The sequence below is a fragment of the Rhinolophus sinicus genome, linkage group LG02 (genome assembly GCF_036562045.2).
Source record: "Rhinolophus sinicus isolate RSC01 linkage group LG02, ASM3656204v1, whole genome shotgun sequence".
In the NCBI taxonomy this organism is placed as follows: Eukaryota; Metazoa; Chordata; class Mammalia; order Chiroptera; family Rhinolophidae; genus Rhinolophus; species Rhinolophus sinicus.
In genome coordinates this window covers 156724253-156739076 of record NC_133752.1, presented here as the reverse complement: position 1 = coordinate 156739076, position 14824 = coordinate 156724253, and the positions used below count along the sequence as shown (strand labels likewise).

The 14824-nt window shown below is 33.2% G+C and overlaps 1 protein-coding gene across 4 annotated transcripts in view; it reads left to right on the top strand.

Annotated features, from left to right (window-relative positions):
* CNTN1 (contactin 1) overlaps positions 1 to 14824 on the top strand; it is a 289760-nt gene that overhangs the window by 63769 nt on the left and 211167 nt on the right. For 2 of the 4 annotated variants that reach the window (XM_019756344.2, XM_019756346.2), the window contains exon 2: positions 14233 to 14280. The exons of the other annotated variants lie outside the window; for them this stretch is intronic. The gene's annotated coding sequence lies outside the window, so the exon portion shown is untranslated. The remainder of the gene's footprint in view (positions 1 to 14232; positions 14281 to 14824) is intronic. 4 annotated transcript variants of the gene reach the window in all.

The window sequence follows — 14824 nt, the reverse complement described above, 5'->3', positions numbered from 1 at the left end:
AAAGAATTTTGAACAGGGGAGTGAAATGACTAGGGTAACATTTTTGAAAGGTCAGTGGCTGCAATAAGGGTAAAAGATTTGATCTGGGAATGAGTGTAAACAGCCAGGCTATTGCAGAAACATAGATGAAAGCTGTGGAAGACATGATTGTGAATGTTTAAATGAAGATAAAGAGAAGTGGATAGATTTGAACTGAAGAATCAGTAGAACTTGGTTATTGGAAATGTGAGGTGAGAGTGAGGCAGGGCCGAATAGTGCTCCGAATTCTGGCTTGAGCAGTAGTATGAAAGATGTTGCCAAGAACTGAGCCAGGAATCCTAAAAAGAGGCTGAATTTGGGGACAGGCAATGGTATGATAATGAGTTCAGTTTTAGGTTTGTTACATTTGATATCTCTATGGACTATCCTAGCAGAGAAGATCAGTGAGCTGTTGGATTTATGCCTGGATCTCAGAGAAGAGTCTAGATTTGGTTATTAAAACCATGGAAGTAAATAAAATTGCCCATCGAAAATATACAAGAGAGGACATAAAATCCAAGCTAGATCTCTGAGGAATGTCTACACTAAAGGATGGGTAAAGGAGCTCCTGAAGTAAACCGAGAGTGTGGTGTTGCTGAGTGCAGAATGCTTTTCCAAATAGAAGGGATGATAAACCTGCATGAAGGTCAGGTAAGATCAGAACTAAAAGTATATGTGTCTTTTGAATTACTTGTAAGTAGGCGATTGACCTTGGTGGGAGAACTTTCAGGTCAGGGAAGGAGGAATGGGCTGGACATGAGCTCTTAGCGTCAGTAAATGTGGTAGGAAAGGAGACAAGGTTGAGGGAGAGTGATCTAAGACTGAAACAGAAAGCAAGAGTTCAAGCTGCTCTTTTCAGTAGGGTACTGGATGATAAAACAGGCCTAGAATTTTCTATGTGTTTTCCTATATTGTATCCCCCAGCCTTTCTCCCGAAGTGATTCCTGTTATGTGGAGTGACTTAAAAGTAGGTAAGGGGCAGGGTCCAAAACACTAACTGTGTTTTTTCGGTTTACTCTGTTATTCAAAGTTGTGGATAAGAAAGAGAAGTATTGCTGTGAGTCACTTACTGTTCTTTCAGTTTTCTAAACGTAGACAAATCTGTTTTGGCATGGTCTTTCATTCATTCCATTGTTTCCTCACTTTCCTTATCTTATTGTTATTCAAAACAGGCCAGAATATTTTATCTTTGCTCCATGTAAGATATACTTTTAATGTTCTAAAAGTACTCCTGTTATGGAATTTTGAATTATACAGTTTTACCCAAATTAATTATGTAGTTTATGACAACTTAAAAGTGCCAAAATGTATTATACTGTTATGCTTTAAATGATTTATCTTCCTTAAGAGTTATGTGTATTTATAATCCAAGAGTGATATTAAACATATCTAACAACAAACAAGTCCTATATCTGTATCTTTATCTTTAATTTAGCTTTATTTATGTCTGTCTATCCATCAATGTGTATGTATTTGCACAAGCTTTCAGTAATTGATCTTGTATAGGCAAGTGCACATAAACACATTACCTCAGTTGATATATGGTCCTTCTAAAGACTAATACAATGTGGCTACCATATCTCTTGACTCTGATATTAATGCTTGTATAAAATAACACCTTCAATAAATTTTAACTCCATGAAAATCAATACCTGGATTAAAGAAAACTAAATTCTAGACTTGTTGTATGAAACAAACTGCTGATGATACATTCTGTGTAATCCTATAGCCAATTCCCTTTCTCCTTGACTGGTTTGTCATTTTCCATTTGAGAAAATTACAGTATGGTTAAGTGCATTTAATTTTTATTTTTATGTTCATCCTCTGCAACAGTGAGAATTCAGACATTTTTCTATCTTTTCAAATACTCAAAAGCTACATTTATCTTTTAAAATATAAAGATATATAAACCTACCGTGTTTCCCCCAAAATAAGACCTAGCCAGACAATCAGCTCTAATGCGTCTTTTGGAGCAAAAATTAATATAAGACCTGGTATTTATATTATATTATATTACATTACATTATATTGCATTATATTATTATATCATATTATATAAGACCTGATCTTATATTATAGTAAAATAAGACCAGGTCTTATATTAATTTTTGCTCCAAAAGACGCATTAGAGCTGATTGTCTGGCTAGGTCTGGTATTTTTGGGGAAACACGGAAGGAAGTGATTTTATTATAGAATAATATTGGTATAGCATAATGTTGGTATAACATAATATTGACTTTTGTATGTTAACATTGTGCTGTTGTGAACAGTAAGAAACTACAGAGATTTTAAAGACCAAAAGCAAAATGAAAATAGAGCCAAAAAGGTGTTAGCTTTACGATAATCCTCAGCATTCTTCACTTAAAATAAAAAACAGTTTTTCTGACCCCTGCTTTGTGCATGTTGCTGTTCTAAGTACATTGTGGCAAATGTTAGACATGATCCCTGTTCTTAAGCAAATTGCTCACAAAAGATAGAACACAATTCCAAACCAATGTACCAGAAAACATTAGCTTATGTGATTTAAATTTTATACATAAATGTAAGAAGCATATATTTATTTAGTATAGAACACAGGACTTCAGATACGGTCTGATCAAATATAGTCTTCATTACACTAATTTTTATCAGCATACTTAGCATCTCTCTTCTCTAAAATTCCTAATTATGTGGTTACTGATGAAATTTTACTATACAGTCCCTTTTTACCTCTTTCATTACAGTATTGACGCACACCAACATTATTAATTCAGACTTCTAGATTTTTGTTTTTTTCCTTGCTTGCTGTTAAAGTTGTGATTTTTCAATTTTATATGAATGTAATTTGAAACCAGTAGTTGATACTGGTTTGCTGAAAGAAGGGAGATTCTAATAAGCAAAAATATGGAATTACAAACCAAGAAAATTGTAAAGAAAGATAATCACTTGACGGAAATGGGTGGGATGAATTGATCAGTAAGAGAGATGAGGCCAAAACAAATTAGACAGGAGAATTTCTTTAAAAATTAGGATAAAAAAGTGAGAATTGTTGATGGAAGGAGCCTCTTCACATTTGAAAGCGTTGTTTGGAAGTTTCCCAAATAATATGACTATGTGGATGGAATGGCACTAATGATTACAGTGTCAGGAGAACTTCGAAGAATAGAATTCATTTTTGGACAATTAAAGAAAGAAGTGGGTCTGTCAGTAGTTCTTCTCATGGATGAAGAACATTTGCAGTTTCACAAGACAACATGTAGCTCGGTAATGATTATGAAAATGAATTTGAGCTGATAATAATCTCCTCCCATGGAGAAGAAAACTAACGGTGATTGTCAACTTTTGTCCAAATTTTAAAAAACAAATTCAAGGTGATAAAGTCTGTACTTCAAAAAGGTACTTCATCCCTTCCACCGAGTCTAATTCCATGAACTCTTATAGAAATCAATTTACTTTTCTTTTTTTATTTTATTGGGGTGACAATTGTTAGTAAAATTACATAGATTTCAGGTATACAATTCTGTATTACATCATCTATAAATCCCATTGTGTGTTCACCACCCAGAGTCAATTCTCCTTCCATCACCATATATTTGATCCCCCTTACCCTCTGGTAACCACTAAACTATTGTCTGTGTCTATGAGTTTCTGTTTCTCATTTGTTTGTCTTGTTCTTTTGTTGTTTTTGGTTTATATACCACATATCAGTGAAATCATATTGTTCTCTGCTTTTTCTGTCTGACTTATTTTGCTTAGCATTATACCTTTAAGATCCATCCAAGTTGTCACAAATGTTACTGTATCATCTTTTCTTAACACCAAATAGTATTCCATTGTGTATATATACCACAACTTCTTTATCCATTCATCAATCGAGGGACATTTTGGTTGTTTCCACGTCTTGGCCACTGTAAACAAAGCTGCAATGAACATTGGAGCACATGTGTCTTTATGTACAAAAGTTTTCAGATTTTTTGGGTAGATCCCCAGGAGAGGGATTGCTGGGTCATATGGTAATTCTGTTCGTAATTTTTTGAGGAACCTCCACACTGCCTTCCATAAAGGCTGCACCAGTCTGCATTCCCACCAACAGTGTATGAGTGCTCCTTTTTCTCCACAGCCTCTCCAACACTTGTTACTATTTGTCTTGTTGATGATAGCCATTCTGACTGGGGTGAGGTGATATCTCATTGTGGTTTTTATTTGCATTTCTCTGATAATAGAAATCAATTTACTTTTATTATGGTAAAATAATTTAAATCATATTTATATTTTCCTACTTTTAACTTTTTAAACCTTTCTTTTAGTTTTTTTGAATCAAAGGTTTACTAAAATTTTTGAGAAAGAAATTAAAATAAGTCTTACAAAGTATTTATTTCTAATGTTTAGTGAAGAATCTTTATTTTTCTTTATTTACTGTAAGGAGAAAAGATTTGTTTTTATAACTTTACATGCTGTATTTGAAGAAGAGCTAACTTACGTTCAAATTAAAATTCAATGAAATGGATTTTTAAAAATATAATGAATGTTTCTTTAGATAAGTTTCCTTTTGAGGATCTGAATTTGGGGGATATTTTAGATATGAAGTATAACTAACTGGAAGTTTGGATAATTTATCCTTAGCTGTATAATTCTTTTCTCCATAAGATTTTTCAATTCAAAATAAGATCTTTGCTTACATTTCTCTAAGAGTGATATCCTATTAATGGGTAACATATATAATTATATTATGGATAGGCCATGGTTCATTTTTATTTTTGTACTGTATAGCACTATTTATTTTTATACTTCTACGTTTTTATTTTGTACTGTTTACTATTTTTGTACTATTTATTTCATTTGAAGAGTCTTTTCTCCCAATTCCAGGTAAAACATGAACATGATATAAGTCTAGATATCATCATTCAGAAACTTAAGAGTGAAAATGCTTAAACCCATGAATTTTATGAAAGACTACAGAAAGAGTTACATAATATTTTGTTAGTTGTAGGCACCAGCAAGTTTTTACAACCTAAGGTTGAGGTTAAACACGAAGAACTAACACAATGGCTACTTGAAATGGTACAAAATTGTCCTGGGAAGTATGGCCAAATACAAACAAGCAAACAAACAAAAACAAACTTTAGAGGTCAATATGAGGCAAAAGTGTACTGTGAGTAGTATGTTACTGCATCGTTACTTTATGAGTCACTTACATATCTAGACAGATTCTTAATGTTATAAAACAAAAGTTTATTTGATTCGTTCTGTGTAACTTATTAATTATCTATTGTAAAAGCTACAAAAGCAACTATTTAGGGCATTTGCCTCATTCCACATCATGAGATGTAATGTTATTGCAGTCCCTCGCACTGGTATTTCTCCATTATTCTTTTGTTTTATATTTCTATTTGATTGAGTTTGGAGTTTTAAATGTTCTAAGACAGACCAAGAGTTCTTCTGGTTATGTCAATTATTGGATACATAAGATAAAATAAATATAGTAAAATTCATTTAATTAGACACTTAAAATGCGTCTGTTTTATGGTTTGCAAATTATAGCTCAGTAAAGATGCTTAAATAAACAAACAAACAAACAAACAAATAACTAACTAGGACAGGCTTTCACCTGTAGCCACTACTGATTTGTGACTTGGGATTCTTGGGTTTTCTGTGAAATACAGTGGTGTCAACTATTCATACCCCATTTTTATATCTTAAATTGCTCTTTTCCTATTGGACACTTTATCAACTTTGAAATGTCCAATGAGCTTCCATTCTTAAAAACAAACATGAAACAAAACAAAATAAATCTTCATTTGTTCTTCCTTCCTCCTCTTCTGCCTTCTCTTAGGTTTTAGATTTTAAAACGTATTCTGCACACTCTGTTTCCACATCTTTATCCCTCACCCTATCCTGGCCCCCATCCTTCTCTATTGTATTGAGACTGACTTTGCAGAGTTCACTAGTTACTCTTGAAAAGTCAGCTGACGTGATTTCTGCATAGTTCTCATCTTCTGTAATTCTCTGAAGTAGGGTACATTCTGGAGAACTTCTTTTCGTTAACATATTTTTGTGTGTTTCTGGTTTCAGTAGCTGTCATATCCCTTCTCTGATCATGCTTTTACAGTGTCATTTCTCTTTTGGCTCATCTTGTAGGTCCCACCTCTCCTACTCCTGGATTATTATCACTTATGTCCTCTCCTTTTCTTGGCATTAACTCTCACACCTCTATGAAAATGACACCCAAATCCCTAATTCTAGCCTTGACCATGATGTTAAATATATTTCAACATTTTTATTTTTTTATTTTTCTGTCATCTCTTACTGAACCTTAAGAAAAAGGCATCCTCCCTCTTTTTCAGATTCTATCTCCCAATCTTAATTCATATATCCATATCTATACATCTAGTTAATCATGCCAGAATGTTCAGAGTATCTTTAATTTCTATCTCTTTTTTCATTCTCTAGATCCAGTCAGTTACCAAGTCCTGACAATTCTATCTTGCAATTCCTCTCATATATATATATATATATATATATATATATATATATAATATTTCTCTGTTTTCATAGTAAGAAACTCTTTCCATGACTGAAAAGCAGGGAAGGGGCTAATGATACATACATAATCTAGGAACAGAGAATTTTCTCCAGATCTTACTCTTTGTAAAACGCCAGGTGCCCTCCTGGCACAGAGTTGAGCATAATGTAAAAGAACAAGGTCTTTAGAGTCAGGCCAGGACTGGAACTATCACATATAGATGTTGTTCTAAATTATAAAAAGTTTCCTTCTAAAACATACATCCTTTAATTAAAAAAAAAAGTCACAATACTGATTTTGTAAAAAAAAAAAAAGTACTGCCATTTGTGGGAAAGTTTCTGTATAACACAAATCTACACCATCTATACTGTTATATGTAATGTCCAACTGACTCAATAGCATAAATCATTATAAGAAGCCAGATTGTAAAAATTTTTATTCTGATATAAAAATACAATTTGTTTTAACAGCTCACTATAAATATTAAAAATGTTATCTTTGAAAATATTTCATTTGAGGAAATTCTAAAAGAACCAGAGGTAAAGTTGTCCTATTTTCCCAGTGCCTAAGATATAGTCCAGAACCTAATGTTTATACTTGAATGTAGTTGCTATGCTATTTGGACAAAACTATGAGAAGCCTTTTAACAGACTGAAAGAAACTATAATAGCTTCACCATTTCCATGTTATAATCATATTTTATTGGTCTCTTATTTCAGAGTCAGCAAACTACAGGCCATGGGCCATACCCAGCCCATGTACTTTTTCTGTAAATAGTATTTTATAGGACCATAGTAAAAAACATTTATTTATGTATTGTCTAGGCTGCATTCCCACTACAGTGGTAGAGTTGAATAATTGTCACAGAGACCTTATTGTCCAGCAAACACAAAATATTTACTCTCTGGGCCTTTCCAAAAAAGTTTGCTGACCTCTGGCCTTCGTAATCCCTTTTAAAATATTAATTTATTTGAACATCTACTTTGCTCAATTCCACATGTAGAAACAAAAAACAAAGACATTACTAACTGGAGTAAGTGAGTCACAGTTTTCCTTCTAAAATGTTTTTTATGGATGAACAATGAAAACTTAGTTGCAGTATGCTGCCTTAAACATTCATAGTTTTTTAGGCTTCATTAAATACAAAACAAAATAAAGAAAACAAACCAACAAAAAAATCCTTAAGGCAGAACAACCTGCTTTTTTTTTTAACCAGATTTTAATTGGTACTACCTAGAAAATGTTTCCTGTAATAAATAAACTTTTCAACAACTAATCTTTTTCTTTTATTTTTTTGACATTAAAAAGTTATAGTGGGGAAAAAGTCCATTTAATAGTCAGAAGAACCATGTATTTAATAGAATAATGACTGAGTTCTCTGTTAGAAACTATATTTGATTGAAACTCAGGGATTTCTATGAACACCTATTTTGCTCATTAAAGCAAGTAGTTGAAGCCATACCTTTCACATGGGAAAATAATTATGTTTTGCAAGGCTTTTTTTCTTATAATAATGTATGTTAAAAAACTTTGTAAATAATTGTTTCTCAATTAGTATTATCTATTATTTTTATTGTAAAGCTTAAGTTCATTAAGTAAAATATGTCCAATTCACTGTATCCTTCAAAAAGTCTGTGTAACACTCAATTCCCCATCTGTTTGTTTTGAATTATTCAATGATTCCTTCTGTGTTCCTTCTCATTATTTAAAACAAATAAGAATTTAAAATTACTCACCTTTTTCACCTGCTATTTAGAAGAATTCTACCAAGGAGACTTATAATTTTATAGCTAATTATCTGTTGTCATTTGGATGTGTAGCTATATCTAAAGGCATAATTAGTTATGCAGCAAGAAAATACACAGCAAGCTGTAAAATGAATTTCGTTTTTATTGCGATTTCCAGTGTCTATTATGTCAGTGGCCAGAGATTGGACTTTAATTGTAAGTATATCCTCCAAGAAGTTTGCATTTATTTAAGATATTCTTTGTAATGTGTTTTAGAGTCAAGTCATGAAAGTTAAGTTTTCCCATTATTAATTGTGAATCAGTAAAGAAAAACTCTGGGATCCAATATACTTAAAGTTAAATGAAAATGGGAGAAGAAGGGAAATCTCTCTTTAAAGAAAGAAACTGATTATAAAATGTATCATTTCCACTGACAATCACAGTACATGTACCATCAAAGTACGTTTTGGCTAGATTATAGAAGATTTATATAGACAAGCATAGTTCAAAGCAATTCAGTTCTAGTGTCTATGCCTGCCATTATTATGAGGACTCATTTTAGGCTGGAAAATTAGTCTCTGCAGAGTAGGTGTACTTCTGGAACAATCTAAGGAGGTTACAATTTAGTCTGAATTCTTAAGATATTGTGGACCATGTATCTCTTTACTGAAAAGGCCTCAGAGCAAAGTGTGTTCTATACAGTATTTTATATCTTATTCTAGGTCCTACAAAGCTTAAAAGTTACCTACTTGGGAACTACAACTTATCAATACAGGAATATGGAAGAGATGCTCTGCACCACCCACCAAAACAAACTACATTCAAATATACTAGAATTGGAAGTAATTGGAAACCAATTTGGAGTATTTATGCATAATGAGTGCAGCCAAAGACCAAACGAAACAAAAAAACAACATAGTTTGGGGATAATTACAAGAGGGTATCAGGGCTGCAGAAGATGATCACAAGAAGCCACCAATCTCAGAGTTTGTGTAAGATGGTCGTAGGAAAGATGTCACACAGACTTATTGCAAGAACATTTTAACTGGGAAACAAAATAAATAATCTGAATGATTCTGCTTTAAAGTTTAAGGCCATTAGAGATTTGGAATATTTGAGATGAAAGATTTGAAATACCAGCCACAAAATTGTGTAGTTATCAATACTGCGGGAAACTATGATATGGTTTTAAGATATCCAGCATATAAAATAAAATTTGAAAATGTTTTTCATACTTCTTTTTGTCTCATATTTTATAGTGTCTTTTTTTTTTTTTTTTTAGAAAAAAACCCAACAAAACCACAATGTAAATTTCATCTTAAAATTGCATGAATCAAAAGAAGGATTTTAAGGAAAGGTCAAAGCTCTCAATTCAAGTCTCTTGTTTTTGTTTAGAGGTTCGGGGATCACTGAGTAGGAAAGTGTGATATTTCTTGGAATAACTGATCTCACAAAAAGGTGGACTTTTCTTTTTTGAAGAATTTTATGCGAGGATGACAAAAATATTTTCTGTATCAAGATGGTATTACTCATTACTAAATCAGGCTTTGTCTTATACTAGAAAGCAATCACATGCTCATTAGTAAGGATTCCTCTGTTAGCAAGAGCTGTCTCATCCATAAGTGGCAAAAAGTGGGCACCAAACACATGAAAACAAATTAGATGTGAAACGTATTCAAGATCCTTGAAATGTAAGTGAGTAGCAAAAAAAAATAGTAATCTTGGCATATAAGCAATGGCTGTTTTAGACCTCCTAAATCATCTTTGCACAGATAGGTAAAGTACTAGGAACAGGTGACCGACAACAATATCTGGGACAAAAGACCTGAGGTGGGACAAAGGCGTGAAGTCAGACATGGAGAGATGTCATGCAAGCCCTCAGAAGACCCACTAACACTGCACTCTCCCTCTTGTGTGTCTGTCCTGTTGGGCATCTGTGTTGATCATTCGAAATACAAAATTTAAATATTTCTTTAGGCTGGACCATTAAACATGACCCGATCATATGTTGAGTATGTGTCAGAAATCCCGGGGTAGACTTTCCTCTCCTTTTCCTAATGGGTTAATTGGAGACAAGTATTTCTCCCCCATTCTTAGGACCAACTTAAATGTAGTATGAATTTTGTTATTTTGATATCTTATATAGAATAAGAGGAAGGTTGGTCATTGTTATTTTTGCCTTTCATAAATAAGTCATTAAAGTGAAGTACTGGAACAAGAGAATCTAAAAGCCACATTATTAGGTGAATATAGCAGCATAAAAGACTCTAAATTTAATTATCTGCATACACTGTGTTTTCTCAGTTGTACTATATTCTAGTGAAAATGGATCCTTATTGATTTATTTAATGACTAATTACATTTTGGTTTCTACATATGATTTGTGTTCTTTTTCTTTTTTAGAGAAAATAATGCCTATCCCTTAGAGTGGCAATGTGACTGATCAATGTAACTGAGACTTGGAAGTTGAGTACTCTCTTTTCTGTTCTCTCCCTTCTATTATTTTTCATTAGTCATCTTGTAAGATTAAATACTCTTTAAAATATTACTTGGATATAATTTTGCCACACATAAAATGATTTATCCTTGAACTTCAATTTTGTGACAAAACATTTCAACTGATTTATTTTTCAAGTCTGCTGTAATTGACAAAGTATGTCTAATTTTTGAGGAAAAGATCTATAATTCTCCTGCATGAAAATATTAACTAATAAAAACATATCTGGAAAATAATTCTTGTCCCATTCCGTCACATAGTTTTTCTTTTCCTTTATTATATTAAAAAAGGGGGTTCTAAAATGCCAAATCCACCTTTTTAATGGACCCGAGGAAAGCCAATCTTAGCCTCTATCTTATTGAACCAAATGAGCATTCTTTAGTCTTTATCTGATTTGCTCTGGGCAATTTTCCATTCTCTTGCTCACTCAGGGTCCCTCCCACAGATTCTTCTTGTTGGCTTCTGTCATGCCACACTCTCTTGGGTTTCTCTCTCTCTCTCTCTCTCTCTCTCTCTCTCTCTCTCTCTCTTTCTTTCTTTCCCCTTTGCTAGTTCATTTTTCCTCTACTTATTCTTTAAGGGTCTGCATTCTTCAGGGCTCTGTAGATCGCTTCTCTTCTCACTTTCCCAACCTTATACAGTTTAGTCTTTAGCAGTACAGGTTATATAAACTGACTACCTACGTTTAATCATGTACATTAGTTTTTTATCACAGTGTAACAAATTATCATAAACTTTTTTTGCTTAAACAATACTCATTTAGTATCAGACAGTTCTGTAGGTTAGAAGTCTGGGTGCAGTCCAGCTGTGTCCTCTGCTCAGGATCTTAACAGACTGAAATCACAGTGTTTGCTAGGGCTGAGGGCTCATTTGAGGCTAGACACCTTCTTCCAAGCTTACTGGTGTTGGCAGAATTCAATTTCTTGTGGCCATAGGATTGAAGTCCCCATTTTCTTGATGGCTTTTGGCCAGGGGCTATTCTCAGTTCTTAGAGCCTGCCTGTGATTCTCTGCTATGTGGAGAGATCCCCTACATGAGATCTCTCTCACTTCATCAGGAAAGGCCTAATTCCTTTTATAGAGATTAACTGATTAGGTGAGGCTGACAAGGGTCTCTCTTTTAGTTTTGATTAACTCAAAGTCAACTGATTAATAATTAAACCTTGGGAATTATATTCCATCACACTTATAGGTTCTACCCCACACAGGAAGGAAAACTGTACAAAGTGTTTACACCAGAGGTTGGGGATGCTGGAGGCCATCTTAGAATTCTGCCTGTCAAATCCTAGTTCTGCCATTGATTAACTGTGTGAATTTGGGCAAGTTACATAATTTCTCTGTGCTTTGGTTTTCTCAGTTTTAAAGTGGGATAATAAATAGGATAGTCTTTATGGGATTATTGTGAGGAATAATTGGATCGGTACATGTAAAACTTTAGAATAGTGCTTGATACATAGTATGAGCCTGAAAACATTCAGTTGTCATTATTAACCTATTTTTCCCCATAGATACTGCATTCACTCCATGACTTCAGTGTTACTGATATTCCTATAACTTTCAAATTTGTATCTCCAGTAAAGGTCTCTTTTCTGAGCTTCAGACAATTGAAACTTCCTATTTCACATCTCTAGCTGGATATCTAATAATCAACCCAGGTGCAATTTGTCTAAACTTAGACTCATGATTTCATTTGCAAACCTGATTCTCTCTGGTGATTCTTATCACAGTAAGCAGTACCTTCTCTTGAAGTTCCTTACACTTTTTAATTTCCTCTTCCATTCCTATCATTCATTAAAAAAAAAAAAAAATGGGGAAAGGTGTATCTACTATGTATGAAACATTGTCACAGAAGATTTCATAGTCAGTGAAACAGATACGGTCTCTGTCTTCATAGTTAGCAATCAGATGAGAGAGACATATTTTACTTTATCCCCCCCAAACTTATTAAAACAAAACTTGTCTCCATCTCATTTACAAATACTTTGGTCAAAGCCACTGCCTCTCTTTCCGGAAGTAGAGCAATAACCCTTTACTGGGTTGCTACATTTACTCTTCCTCCACTTTCTCTTTCCTTCACCTGAGTTGCATCTTTATGGAGATCTTATTTCCTTACTCCTCTGCATAAATCCTTTCAATGGCCTCTGTAGTGTATGAGATAAAACAAACCTTCTTCATAGCATGCCATGGCCCTGTCTAACTGCTCTAGCTTTCTCAATCCCTGCGTATCCCTTCATTTCTGGGTTTTAGCCTTACGGCCATCTTTTTTCCCCTCAATACTGCCATGTTCCTTTATGCCTCAGTAATTTGCACCTGCCAGTCCTTCTAAAATGGGCACTCTTTCCTTTTCCTACTCTGTCTTTGCTTGATAACACTCAGCTCAAATTTTATTCCTCATGGAAGTCTCTCCCGATCCCTCCAGACTAAATTAGGATCCCCATTCTACTCTAGACTCTTCTTCCTGAAATTTAATATGGTGTATAGTTATATACTGATTTGTGTCATTATTTGATTAACATCTGCCATTATTCTAGGGGAGGGATGTTTGAGACAAAAATCTAAAGGATGGGCTTCAGCTATTTGGAAAGCTAGATTTTACAACTCCTTTGTTCTTGAGGGAATGTGACATAATTTGTATTTTAAATGTAAATGCTTTTCTCAGAATGTGCACTTGTTGGAACAAGCTTCCTAGGTAACTAACTACCCATGTGTCAGTTCAGACCAATCTTACCCTAATAGTATTTGGGAGTGAACACATTTATGATCATGAGGGTTACTGAAGACCTGAACCAAGAATGTGAAAAAGTGTTTTATAAATTATGAAACTCAACACAGAATTTCTGTTGTTGTTATTTTACTTAACATCACTGAAATATAAGTTTATGCAAACACTTGAATTTGATCCATTCGATTGCACCCAAATACTTGATTTCCTCTACTAAATGTTTTAGATCTACCTGTTTTTTTTCCTTAAATTTATGTATGTGTGTGTGTGTATTATGCTCTGTATATATCATATACATATATCATGTACACATATATGGGCTAGACAGACACATATACATAGGATGTATGTATGCTATTTATGGTATATACTTATGATCCTCTAAAATAAATTCCAGTTTAGTGTTCAGCATCATAAAATAGGGCAAGTTCAACAGTGTTGTTATTATAATTTCATTTAAAATGTTAATTTTAAATACAATTCAGTAATGTTGCATAAAATGATATTTGGGATAGAAACCATCAATAGGGCTTTGTAAGCCATAAAAATAAAAGTCAAATCGCTTTAGCTAAAAGTATTTGTTGATTTTATTAATATATATATAAATATGCCAAAACTTTGCTGTGATGGTAAAAGCAACAAATAAAAACTTCTAGTGGATTAAAATGAAACTAATTTATTGTAGAAAAATTTAAAATCATTGCTAAAAGGAAAACGTCTTTATCTTCAAGCTAACTGACTGTAATTTCATAATTATTGACTTGTAGATATCCACTTTGGATCATTTCTGAAGCTGAATTCAGAACAATCTTAAGGTAAACTCTCTACTTGTTGTGTGAGTTTGTATGTGTGTGTGTTTTATAGTTTTAAGGAATAAAAATATGTGGCAATACTGTGTGCAGTAGAATATTCAAGCATATTTCCAGCTACTGTTTTCTGGTCCATGATGAGCTCTCAATGATATTGATTCCATTTTATCTTTAACAATATTTCTCAATTTAAAAAATATTAAAACATTTGATAACCTGGTGACTACTACTTAATATCCTGTCTGAAAATACACATACAAGTAACTCACTGTGCAAAGATACAAAGCAATTAGAGCAAACTTAATATTGAATACTGTAGTACTCAATATGCTGAGTTAACAGAGGCTGGAAAGAGTTATCAAATGTGGGCTGCTGTGACAGGGACATGATGTGGAATTCATAATAATAGCAATAACGATACTATTTACTTCATGTTATGTAATTTGGTTCTCGAACACTTTAGTATATATATGCTTTATGTAGCACAGTCCTTACAATGTTATGAAGCAAAAGTAATTTTATTGTTATTATTATTAATCTCATTTTACAC